Source organism: Vombatus ursinus, unplaced genomic scaffold (assembly GCF_900497805.2).
Source record: "Vombatus ursinus unplaced genomic scaffold, bare-nosed wombat genome assembly UNPS02014170.1, whole genome shotgun sequence".
NCBI classification, from domain to species: domain Eukaryota; kingdom Metazoa; phylum Chordata; class Mammalia; order Diprotodontia; family Vombatidae; genus Vombatus; species Vombatus ursinus.
Window position 1 is genome coordinate 2183273 of NW_020953948.1, and position 11563 is coordinate 2194835.

The 11563-nt window shown below is 47.4% G+C and overlaps 1 long non-coding RNA gene across 2 annotated transcripts; it reads left to right on the forward strand.

Annotated features, from left to right (window-relative positions):
* The first annotated feature begins 1780 nt into the window (after positions 1-1780).
* LOC114041246 lies at positions 1781-9042 on the forward strand. 2 transcript variants are annotated; one of them, XR_003568894.1, is made up of 3 exons: positions 1781-1953; positions 3392-3476; positions 8920-9042. It is a non-coding gene; the product is annotated as an uncharacterized LOC114041246 (long non-coding RNA). The 2 variants fall into 2 exon arrangements; XR_003568895.1 differs by lacking the exon at positions 1781-1953 and adding an exon at positions 2474-2964.
* The last annotated feature ends 2521 nt before the right edge of the window (positions 9043-11563 follow it).

Sequence of the window (11563 nt, forward strand, 5' to 3'; positions counted from 1 at the left end):
GGAGAGAAACAGAGAGAGACACAGAGAGAGACAGAGAGAGACATACAGACAGAGAGGGACAGAGAGGGAGAGAGAAAGAAAGAGACAGAGAGAGACAGGGAGACAGACAGAGAGACAGAGAGAGACAGAGAGACAGAGAGACAGACACAGAGAGAGAGACACAGAGAGACAGAGACAGAGAGACAGAGAAAGACATACAGAGAGGGACAGAGGCAGAGAGAGACAGAGAGACAGAGAGACAGACAGAGAGACAGACACAGAGAAAGAGAGAGACAGAGAGACAGAGACAGAGAGAGAGACAGAGACAGAAAGAGAAAGAGAGAGACATAGAGACAGAGAGAGAGGAACAGAGAGAGAAAGAGAGAGAGAGAGACAGACAGAGAGAGAGGGACAGACAGGGAGAGAGAAAGAAAGAGAGAAAGAGCGAGAGAGACAGGCAGAGACAGACAGAGACAGAGAGGGAGAGACAGAAAGAAATAGAGACACAGAGAGACAGAGAGAGAGACACAGAGAGAGAGAGAGAGAGAGACAGAGTAGGAGAGAGACAGAGACACACACACACAGAGAAAGAGACAGAAAGAGAGAGACAGAGAGAGACAGGGAGAGAGAGAGAGGGAGACAGAGAGACAGAGACAAAGAGAGAGGGAGAGAGGGAGGAGGAGATAGAGAGATGGAGAGAGACAGAGAGACAAAGAGACAGAGAGAGAGGGAGAGACAGAGAGAGACATGGAGAGAGGCAGAGAGAGACAGAGAGACAGAGAAAGAACGAGAAAGACAGAGAGAGACAGAGAGACAGAGGCAGAGAGAGACAGAGAGACAGAGAAACACACAGAGAGACAGAGAGACAGAGAGACAGACACAGAGAGAGACAGAGAAAGAGAGACACAGAGAGACAGAGACAGAGGCAGAGAGAGACAGACAGAGAAAAAGAGAGACAGAGGAGAGAGACAGAGAAAGAGAGAGAGACAGAGAGACAGAGAAAGAGAGAGAGGGACAGAGACAGAGAGAGAAAGAGAAAGAGAGAAGGACATAGAGAGAGAGTGTGTGTGTGTGTGTGTGTGTGTGTTATTTCCCCCATCAGAACGTAAACCCCTCAAGGCCTTTTGAAAATTATTTTTCTCTGTATCCCCAGCCCTTAGCACCGTGCTAGGCCCACAGGACTCCCTTAACAAATCCTTAGCGATCCGCCTTTTATCCAGGAGCCAGCCCCGCCCTGCCAGGCCACAAGGTCAGGGCTGGCCGGCCTGTCCGTCTCTCCCGCTCACCGAAGGCAACGGACATGAGCGCGGGGCCTGTGTTTGTCTCTTTTATTTTTGTATCCCAAGGGCCCAGCGCAGCCCCTGGCACACATTTGGGGCTCCATAAGTGCTTGTTGGCCTGTTGATTTACTATTTAAACTGACCAGAGTCAGCCAGCATTTATTAAGCGCCCCACATCCAGACATGGCGTTAAGCCCTGCTAAACCAGAATAATTCATTATTTCTTCACCAGCAATCATCCAAAAAGCCCGAGGGGTCTTTGGGGACCCTCATCCCGCCCCAGGATCCTACAGAGCGGAGAAAGCGAAGGCAGACAAAGGGAACTCATCCGAGGGATGGGAGAAAGAAGAGTGTACAGAAAGGTGGGGGATGGGGGTGGATGGAGGTGGTGCGGCCGAGGCGAAGGGGGAAGGGAGGACTCCTTTGTATCCTATACCACGTGGGCTAAGCCTGGAGCCGAGGGGCTCGCCCTTCTCCTGCGCAGGCGCAGAAGCTGCCGCTGGCCGCCGGACTACTTTTCCCAGAAAGCACTGCCAGTGACGACGCCTCATTCTCAGTCCCTGGACCGCTCTCAGTCGGTTGCCATGGAAATTGTCACTAACGAGGAATGGGGGAGGGCCGGAAATGTCGGAGCAGGGGCCCGGGCCACCCGAGGGGGACTTCCGCTTCCTCGTTGTCCTCTTTTCCTCGCCTGGTGAGAGAGGCCGCCTCAGCCCCCCGTCCCTCCCCACCTTCCCTGCGCTGCCCTGTCCCGGCCCCCGCTCTCCCCCGTCGTCGTCTTCCCTTCCCCTCCTCCTCCTCCTCCTCTCCCTCCTCGCACCCTTCCCCCTTTCCTTTTTCTCTCTCCCCCTTTGCTCCCCTGCCCCCCTTTTTCTCCCTTCGACCTCTCCCTTTCTCACCCTTGGCCTTTCTCCGTTTCCTCCTCCCTTTCCCTCCCCCATCTTTTCTTTCTTTACTCTCCCCGTTTCCCGCTCCTCTCCTTCCCACTTCTCCCTTCTCCTCATTCCCCTCCCCCTGCTCCTCTCCGTTTCCTTCCCCTCCCCCCTCTCCCTTCATCTTTTCTACCTCTTTCCCCCTTGTCCCCTTAGCTCTCCTCTCTTCCCTTGTTTCCCTCTTTCCCTCCCCCGTCTCCTCCTTTCCTTCTCCCCTTTTCCCTCCTCTCCTTCCCCCTCTTCTTTCTCTCCCTCTCTCTCTTCCTCCCTCCCACCCTTTTTCTCCTTCTCTTCCTCCCTTTTCTGCCCTTTCCAGACTGGTCAGGTTCTCTGCCTCCTCTTTGGATTCCATATTCCAGAGTTAGAGCCTTATGGATTGGGAGGATTCATCCTGGAGCAGAAACTCCTGGGATGAACCTGGTCACTGGCCTGCACCCAGCCTCTAAGCCTGAGCTTAGGGGAGAAAGGGCATTCAGTGGCATTCATTCATTCATTCATTTATTTATTCATTCATTCATTCATTTATTCATTCAATCAGTCATTTGCAGGCCTTGTTGTATCCATCCCTACTGCCACCTTGGGCTGGACCTGGACCCCAGAATTTAAAGTTGGGGAAGAGAAGGAGAGGGGGTTGGCAGTTGTCTGTGTCCCCCCTTCAGGGACTTGTGTGGTGCCTTCATTTCCCTCAGATAGCAAAGCTCTCAACCCTTTTCTCTCATCTTGGGAACTGGGGGTGTAGAATTTCACACTTGTGCTGCCTGGGGCATTCATTGGTAAGAACTCTGGATTTAGGGAGCTCAGTTTTGAATCCTGGCTGTGCCATTTACTACTTATATGTGGTACAAACATTGTGTAAAACCTGAGATGAGCTAATCTCTGAAATTCCCCTTAAGCCTTCAATCTTTGATCCTACAATCTCCTCTTCTGTAGAAGTGTGAGGTTTGCCAGTCACATCTATGGGGTTTGAAGGAAATGCTGTTTATTTGTTCTCAGGAGGCCATCCTTCAGTTACTTGGATGTAAAATTTGTTCTCCCCAGGCAGCAAGGACTGTGGCCCTTTTCCCTTCTCCTGGGAGCAGAGGAGCAAGGGTTGTGCCGTCTTTTTCTTCTAACCTCAGGCCCTTTCTGAAGGTGGGGGATTTGTTTTCTCTGGGACCAGGGAAGTGCCAGCCTCTCTCATCTTTCCTCTCTGCTTCCCAGCTCTGCCTCTGAGGACCCTGCTCTTCCCCAAGAGGGAAGCATTCAGGAGAGAATGGTCCCTGTGATCCCAACAGCCAGGTGCCAGGTTAGTTGGATTTTCTTCTTTGCTGAAATAATACCTAGATTCTCAGAGTTTGCAAACACTTCTGGTCCATATGCCAGAACTTAGGAAACTGGGACCATTGTGATGGGTGCAGTCCTTACCCCATGAGGAATGCTTCCCAGAATTGCTGTGTCAAGTCAGTAAGCATTAATTTAGTGCTTCCTGTGTGCCAGGCCCTGGGCTAAGCACAGGGGATACAAAAAAGGGCAAACTCAAGTCTCTGCCCTCACAGAGCTCACACTCTAATGGGGGAAATAACATGGAAACAATTGAGGCAGCTAGGTGGTATAGTGGGTGGAAAGCTGGACCTGGTGTCAGGAAGACCTGAGTTCATATCCAGCCTCAGACACTTACTAGCTGTGGGACCTTGAACAAAAAACTTCACCTGCCTCAGTTGCTCACCTGTAAAATGGGGATCCTCCCAGGGGTGTTGTGAAGATCAAATGAGATGATATCTATAAAGCACTTTGCAAACCTTGAGGCAACCTATAAATAAGATAGAGATTGGAGATAATCTCAGGCACTAGTGTCCCTTTCCTCTGACCCCAATTAATTAAATTGCTCAGGAATTTAGTACTGCTGTGTGCTTGGTACTGAGCTTGGTGCTGTGAATTCAAAAGACATACAACTGACAGTCCAGTTTATTATGGAGATTTCAATTTCCCTGAGGGAAGACCAACTATTTTATATGTATTCATGATCCATTTTCTAGCATTGCTTTTAAAAGAACCAAAATGAGTAGGTACAGACATTCAAGTTTTTAGAAATTCAGGGAAAAAAGGTGTTGATGTGGGTTCACATGAGAAATGAAGGATTCCTGAAGAAAGTACATTTTGATTTGATATAGGTAGCGTATGTTTAGTTTGGGAAGAAAGGAATTAGCCTGTTACTTGTGGAAACTGGTGAATAGTCCCTAGCCGTACTCTCCTGTGGAAGGCAGGTCATGGTAGGGAAGCATCATGAAATTAAATGGGATTGGTACCTATTGTAGTAAACCATGAGCACCATTCTCAAGTGACTCATTCCTGCTCTCATAGTGAACAGATCTTTGACCTGGCACGGGAAACAAATGCTGCATATAGAGAGAGGTATGAAAGGCTAAAATTTAGGGGTTGAGATGAAGGTGTATGTGGCCTTTCACTCAAGGTAAACTCAGAGTTCTCTATAAGACAGTGACTGAAAATCAGATTTCAGTGCATTAAAGAGGCCTTGAGTAGAATTGGAGTTGACTATTTGGGAAGAAAGAATAGGCAAAGTGGGGAATGTGCTAGAGCTCTATGGAGAGTTTAGAAATGAGCAGGCTTAAAATAGTCACTTTCTGTGTAGCATTGAGTAGGTGAAGCTTGATGGAAGCCTCAGCTGTACATAGTTGAGAGTTCTCTCACGTTAGTATGGCTTCTCCTTACCAGTCTCAATCCTCATTGTTCTCTTTTCAGCCTTAGATGGAGCCACTTAGATTACTAAGTAGACTCCTACCGGCCTTTCACTTCTCTGTTATCTTTCCCCGTTCTGTCCATCCATCCTTCCATCCATCCGTCTCTCCATCCATCCACCTATCCATCCATCTGTCCCATTGTTGCCAGATTCAGCTTCCTTATGCAGACACCTGAGTATATCATTTGTTTGTTGAAGACCCTTCAGTGAATCCCTATCCACCTGTGCATTACAATTCACATTCTTTTTTTGAGCATTCAGGACCCTCAACAATTTGACATCATTTCCCCGCTTCCCTTTTCTAGTCTTATCTGAGAGAATTTTCCTCCTTGTGCCAATGCTCTAGAACAGTGGTGTCAAATTAATAATGAGGACCACTAAACTGTATGCATGATCCCCGTGGGCCCATGTTGACTTAGTTTTAAATGTAATGTCATCTGTGTCTTACTGTGTTTTTATTTATTTTGCTCAATATTTGCCAATTACATTTTAATCTGGTTCTGGCACACACAGGAGTGATGCAGACTGAATGTGGCCCAGGGTTGATATCTCTGATCTAGAATCATGAATTAGAGAAATGCCACCCCCATGATTAGCCCCTCTTGCTCATGCTGTTTTGCCTGGTACTACAATGACCTCTGCCCCCTGTAACTATGTGCTGAAATCCTATAAGATACAGCTGAACCACCCAGGAAACCTGTCCTCACTACTCAGATGAGATAATATTTGGAACAGCACTTAGGACAGTGCCTGGCAGGGAGTAGCCACAGTATCAGTGCTTCTTTCTTTCCCTTCCCCTATTCATATCCTGCAGCCAGTGATGAGATTTCTCTTCTTGCTTCTCACAACACATTTGGCCTCTGCCTCTTGTATGCACTTACCTATATCCTTTGGCATAGCTTTCCACTCAGTGTAAACTTCATGGAGAAAGGGACCATGCCTTCTTTAATTTTTTATCTCCCCCAGTGCTCAGCTCAGGATTTTGCATATGTAGACTTTTTTTTTTTTTTAATAAAGACCAGATCTCCCTATCTCTTGTCAGACTGGAAGTTCAGAGGCTACTTAAGGGCCTGGTCCTACTCTGATTGGCCTCTTGGCTTTGACCTCTGCAGTCTCTGACCTGGGCTGATTCTTCCCTACTTAGGCAACCTGGTGGCCCCTCTGCTGTCACAAGTTCACATATTAAAGCTGAATTTAATTTGGACACTTGATGTACTCATTGGCTTAGCCCACTGAAGCTCTGAACTCTGGAGCCTGAGAGATCCAGCAACCTCTTTTTTCCTGACAGCAGGGATTACAAGTGTGTGCCACCATGCCTGTCCTGTTGGAGACAATAAGCATATTCTGAGGTGCCTGGGGGACATATTGAGAAATTGTGCGATATGTACAATTGGGAAGACAACGGGGAGAGAGAGAGAGGGAGAGAGGGAGAGAAGGAGAGAGGGAGAGAGAGAGAGAAAAAGAGAGAGAGAGAGAGGGAGAGAGAGAGAGAGAAATGGAGTGAGCCCTGGAAGCAGTTCAACTAGGAGCACAAATTGGGGAATGCTGGAGGAGAGAAAAGAGAGAGGAGGGGAGAGAGAGGGCAGGGCAAGTGCTGATTGGGTAGTGCAAGCCCCAAAGAGAAGACACTGTGACTTATCTGAAACTGCCCTTTCCAAGGTACCAATCATCTTTTCACTACTAGATCCAGTGACTTTCTCAGTGGTCATCCTAATCTCTCTGTAGTGTTTGACAGTGTTGACCACTACTGCCTCCTCCTAGATATTCTTTCCTCCCTCGGCTTCTTTCTGTGCTCCTTCCACCCCCCTTCATCTCCACCCCCATGGTTTTTGTAATGCTAGTTTCTCCTGCTTGCTCCAGACTCTACCCGAGCTCCTGTCCTCTCCAGAATAATCTCATCTGTTCCATTATCATCTTTAGAGAGATGACTCCTGCTTCTAAATATTCAGCCTTAATGTGTCCTCTTAGCTCTAGGCACACATTTCCAGCTACCTGCTGGACATCTCCCTGTAGATGTAGCATCTTATCTCAAAATCATATGGCCTAAATATAACTTGTTTTCTCCCTTTCTGCCTGCCCCTTTTCCAAATTTCCTGACAGCTAGTTGGGTAGGTGGTGTAGTAGATAGAGTGCTGGACCTATAGTTAAGAGCTGTGTTCAGATCCAGCCTCAGACATTTACTAGCTGGGTGATCTTGGGCAAGTCATTTAACCTTCAGCTGCCTCTGTTTCCCCAACTGTAAAATAGGGATAATAATAACACCTACCTCCCAGGGTTGTCGTGAGAAACAAATGAGATACTATTTGTGAAGTACTTGGCACAGTGCTTGGCACATCATAAGTATGTAATAAGTGCTTCTTCCCTTCTCTCCCTCTCCCCCCAATTCTATTGAGGGGCCCAGTGTTCTAAGGTTCCCTAATATTCTCAGCCTCAGAGCTGTCTCTGTTTCTTCTCACTCCTTCACTCCCAGTACTGGATCAGTTAGTTGCCAGATCTCATCAGTTCTTCCAGCATTCCGGGCATTAGATCCCCATCACCTTTTACTTGGATGAAGCCTTCAGCCTCCTCGTTGCTCTTTGTCTTTCCAGTCATCTCAGGCCTCTCTAATCTATCTTAGCACATTGCTGTCAAAATAATGTTCCCAAGGCAAATGTCTGATGGGATCAGTCTCCTACTCAGGAAGTGTGAGTGTCTCCCTGTTCCTTCTAAAATAAAATAAAAACTCCTCCACTTAGCATTGAAGTCCATCCATAAATGGGCTCCCATCTACCTTTCTAATACTTCCACTCCATTTCTCTTCCCATTGGCTCTCCCTTCTTTCAAAAGTGGAATTCCTCCTTACCTTTCCCTCTTCATTCAAGGCACAGACCAGATTCTGTCTCTTTTGCAAGCCCTTCCTCTTTCCCTCTGTTGTTACCTGCTCTCTCTCCCCTCAGATTTCCTTGTACTGACTTACCTGCATGCCTCCTTTATCTCTCCCATTGCATCCAAGTTCCTTGTATACCAAGACTTTTGTTTTTTCTTTTAACCTCCAGCACCTAGCACAATGACTTTTAGATCCTGCCTTTGACTAGTGTACAATCTTAGGCAGATTCCTTAGCCTTCTGAGGCTTAGTTCTGTCATTTTGGAAATGGGAGAGGCCTGGAAAGTAATAATGGAGACCAAGGAAGAGGAGAAGTTGTTGAAGCCAGACCTCAGTTCTTTGAAAGGCATTAGTGCGGTGTCAGGCATGTGGTATGGTCTTAAAATACATGGGATACTTGGGAAACTAGAGGCAATGAAGCAAAGAAAGAAAAAGAAAGACAGAAAGGAAGGAAGAAGTCATTCAGTCCAACTAAAAAAAAACTTAGTGATGCACGTGCCTGTGGGTGCACATAGCCCTGTGCCAAGCACCAGCAATGCACAAACCAAACCCAAATTGGGTTGGCGTCAATGAGTTTTGTTAATCTTATGATTTACACTTCGTTTTTATTGATACATTTTGATTTTGCATTTTAGAAATACGGCCCTCTCCTGCATAGATTTGTATTATAACAAATATTAAAACCAGAAGAAAAAACAGTTCAGCAAAACTAAGCAGGGCAGCTGGGTGATGTAGTAGACAGAGTGCCAAGCCTGGAGTCAGGAACACCTGAGTTTAAATCCGGCCTCAGACACTTACCAGCTGTGTGACCCTGGGCAAGTCATTTTACTTTGTTTGCCTCAGTTTCCTCATCTATTAAAATCAGCTGGAGAAGAAAGAGGCAAACTCCTCTAGTATCTTTGCCAGGAAACCTTCCCTCTGTCCCCTCCCCGCCCCCCCCCCCCCCCCCCCCAAAGTGGAGTTATGAAGGGCCAGTCAGCCTTGCAGCAGCCCGTGAAACTCCAGAGCCAGGTTTCCCCATCTTTGCAGTTCAGGAGAGAGCTACATTTTCTCAGTTTTCTGGGACCAGGCTTAGGCATTCTAATTTTGCAGCATTCTGTTTAGGTTGTTTTTTGTTCTTTCTACAGTTATCTCTTCCACATCGAGGGGCTTAGGGTCGTGGCGCCCCTGCAGTCTGGAAAATCCACGTAAAATTTTTTGGCCCTTCCTTCGTACCAGAGAAGAAGTCTGACTTATTATGGTATTAAAAGATAAAATATGTTGATATACAATACTATACATGTATTTTATGCATTTCTGAGTTTCTAAATTTTTTCTGTGTCATCTGCTGGCTTTCTTTTGTAGTTTGTGACCTCCCTCAAATTTCCCCCAAATTTCCATTTAAATTTATGCCGACCTGCGATATAATGAAACCGTGATGGGGAAAGTGGTGATGTGGAAGGTATAACTGGATTTATCGTGTTGTCATTGGACATAGATTTTTCTAGTTCTGCTGTGTTCATATATGTCTTTCCCACACTTCTTTGACTCCTTCATAGCCATCATTTCTTATGACATAACAATATTCCATTAGAGCCATGTACCACGTAGTGTGTTTAGCCATTTTCCATTTGATCTGCACCTGTTTTGCTTCCAGTTTTTTGGTACCACAAAATACGTTGCTATGATTATTTTGGTGTCTATAATTTTCCTGGGGCACATGCTAAGTAGTGGGATTCCTGAGTCAAAGATGATGGACAGTTCAGTTACTCCTTTTGTGGAATTCCAAAATGCCTTCCAGAGTGGCCGTACCAATGCAGCTCTCCACCCACAGGTGGTGGTGAGCCAATTTTCCCGTAGCCTATCTGACGTTGACTATTTTCATTTGATGCTGTCTTTGCCACTTTACTTAGAGTTATTCTGAATTGTATGTCTGTTATCATTAGTGATTTAGAGCACTCTCTCACATGGTGGTTAATAGTTAGGAATTCTTCTTTTGATAACTGTGTCCCTATGCTATGACCACCTAAAGGTGCTTGTTTTAGAAGGTGTTCATAGGGCCGTGAACACACAAGTACTTATTTCCACCCCTAGGCAGAACAATTTGATGTTTAAAGGGAATTTATTGGTTTGTAGCAGGCTTGATTCCAGCTGAGACAGGAAGCATTGTTTGTTGGCCCAAGAGCACTCCCGTCCGTGTCTGAGAGCAGCGCCTTGGTCTCTGGTCGGATGAAGTGCTCCTTTCCCCCTGACAGCTGTGACAAGGATAACAGCGTGCTTCCCTTCGGTTCACTGAGCATTTATCAAGTAGTGACTTTGCTCTGGAAAGGATGCTATACTTAGGGATACAGAGATAACAAGAAAGAGTCCCTGCTTTCACAGAGCTTACATTTTCCTGAGGAAATAGCTCAGGGATTCTTAAATCGTGCCTGGGAATGTTGGCTCTTGGTTTTTTTAGATAGTATGGAAGCACATGTAGTGCATGCCTATGTGCCAAGCATTTTACAAATATCTCATCTGAGTCTTACAACAGCCCTGGAAAGTAGGGGCTATTTATATCCTCATTTTACAGTTAAAGAAACTGAGGCAGACAGACATCAAATGACTTGCCCAAGGTCACAGAAGGCCCAGCCTTCTTTTGTGCCCCCTTGTTGCCTTACTTACACTGTGCCATCATCCACTCAGTATGCCCTGGTCCACCAGCCAACCGAGCTCCATGGTAGGGAGGATAGCTGAGGGGCTTTCTTCTTCTGTCACTGGGGCTGGGTAAGCTCTCTTCCTTATCTTGATCTAGGTACTCAGGATTATTAAGTCATCGAGGTAATCACCTTTCCTCTAGAAACATTCTCTGGATTTATGTAATGGCAGTTTCACCTCCTCCATCCTTTCAGAAAGCAGAGCATCTCCCTGCACTACCACCTCTTGGTCCCCCAAACCCTTTCTGGGAAGGAGTTGTTTTCCTAAAGGAAAGGACATTTTCCCAGTTGAGGGGGCTCTGTCTTTTTCTCCCGGTGGAGCGTAGAGCCGTCTGGTGAATGTATCGGGAGCAGAGGAAGGAAGGGTTAGAGAAGGCCAACTGGAGCTCTGACCAAAAAAAAGGTAAATCTCCCAGGAAGCTGGATCTGAGAAGATGCTGGCCCCGAAAATTCTTCTTCCTAAGGTGCACTGATTTACCTCAGGCAGCTGGGCCCCAGGATGCTGGTGTCAAGGGCACGCTAAGCGGGCTCTCGATTAGCAAGGCCCGGCCTGTCGTCTCGGAAGGAGGTAAGAGAGCCGTTTTTCAGTTGGGCATGGGTCGAGGCCCTTGGGAGACAGACGGGATCCCCGAGGGGAATGAGGTGCCCGTTGGAGTATCTGCTTCCTGCCCTGGCCCAGCCCCGCTTGGCATCCCTCGGGGTAGCCTGACTCCCGTCAAATGTTTCTCCAGCTGGTAAAGCCTTGGGCTTCCGTGTCTGACACTGTCAGTGCCCAGCCCGGAGCTCCCCTGGGGAGGGCTTCACTGCCCGCTGGCCTGCCCTGCCCTGCCCGTCCCTGCCCGTCCATGCCTCCAGCTGGCGCTGGCTGCTAATGAGGCACGCGTAGGGGAGGGCCAGGAGAGTGACAAAAGATAGACTGAGGGTGAACTGCTGTACATCAAAAGCCTGTTTTTAATACTGTGAAGGAATTTGGTGTTTAAAGCCAGCCAACTTCTCACCATGGGTTTTGAGGGTGGACAAGTGGCGGGGTCAAACTGTGTGAGACACTCCCCCTTAGCTCTCTTAAGCCTCACCGCCCAGGGGCGCATGCGTGCTA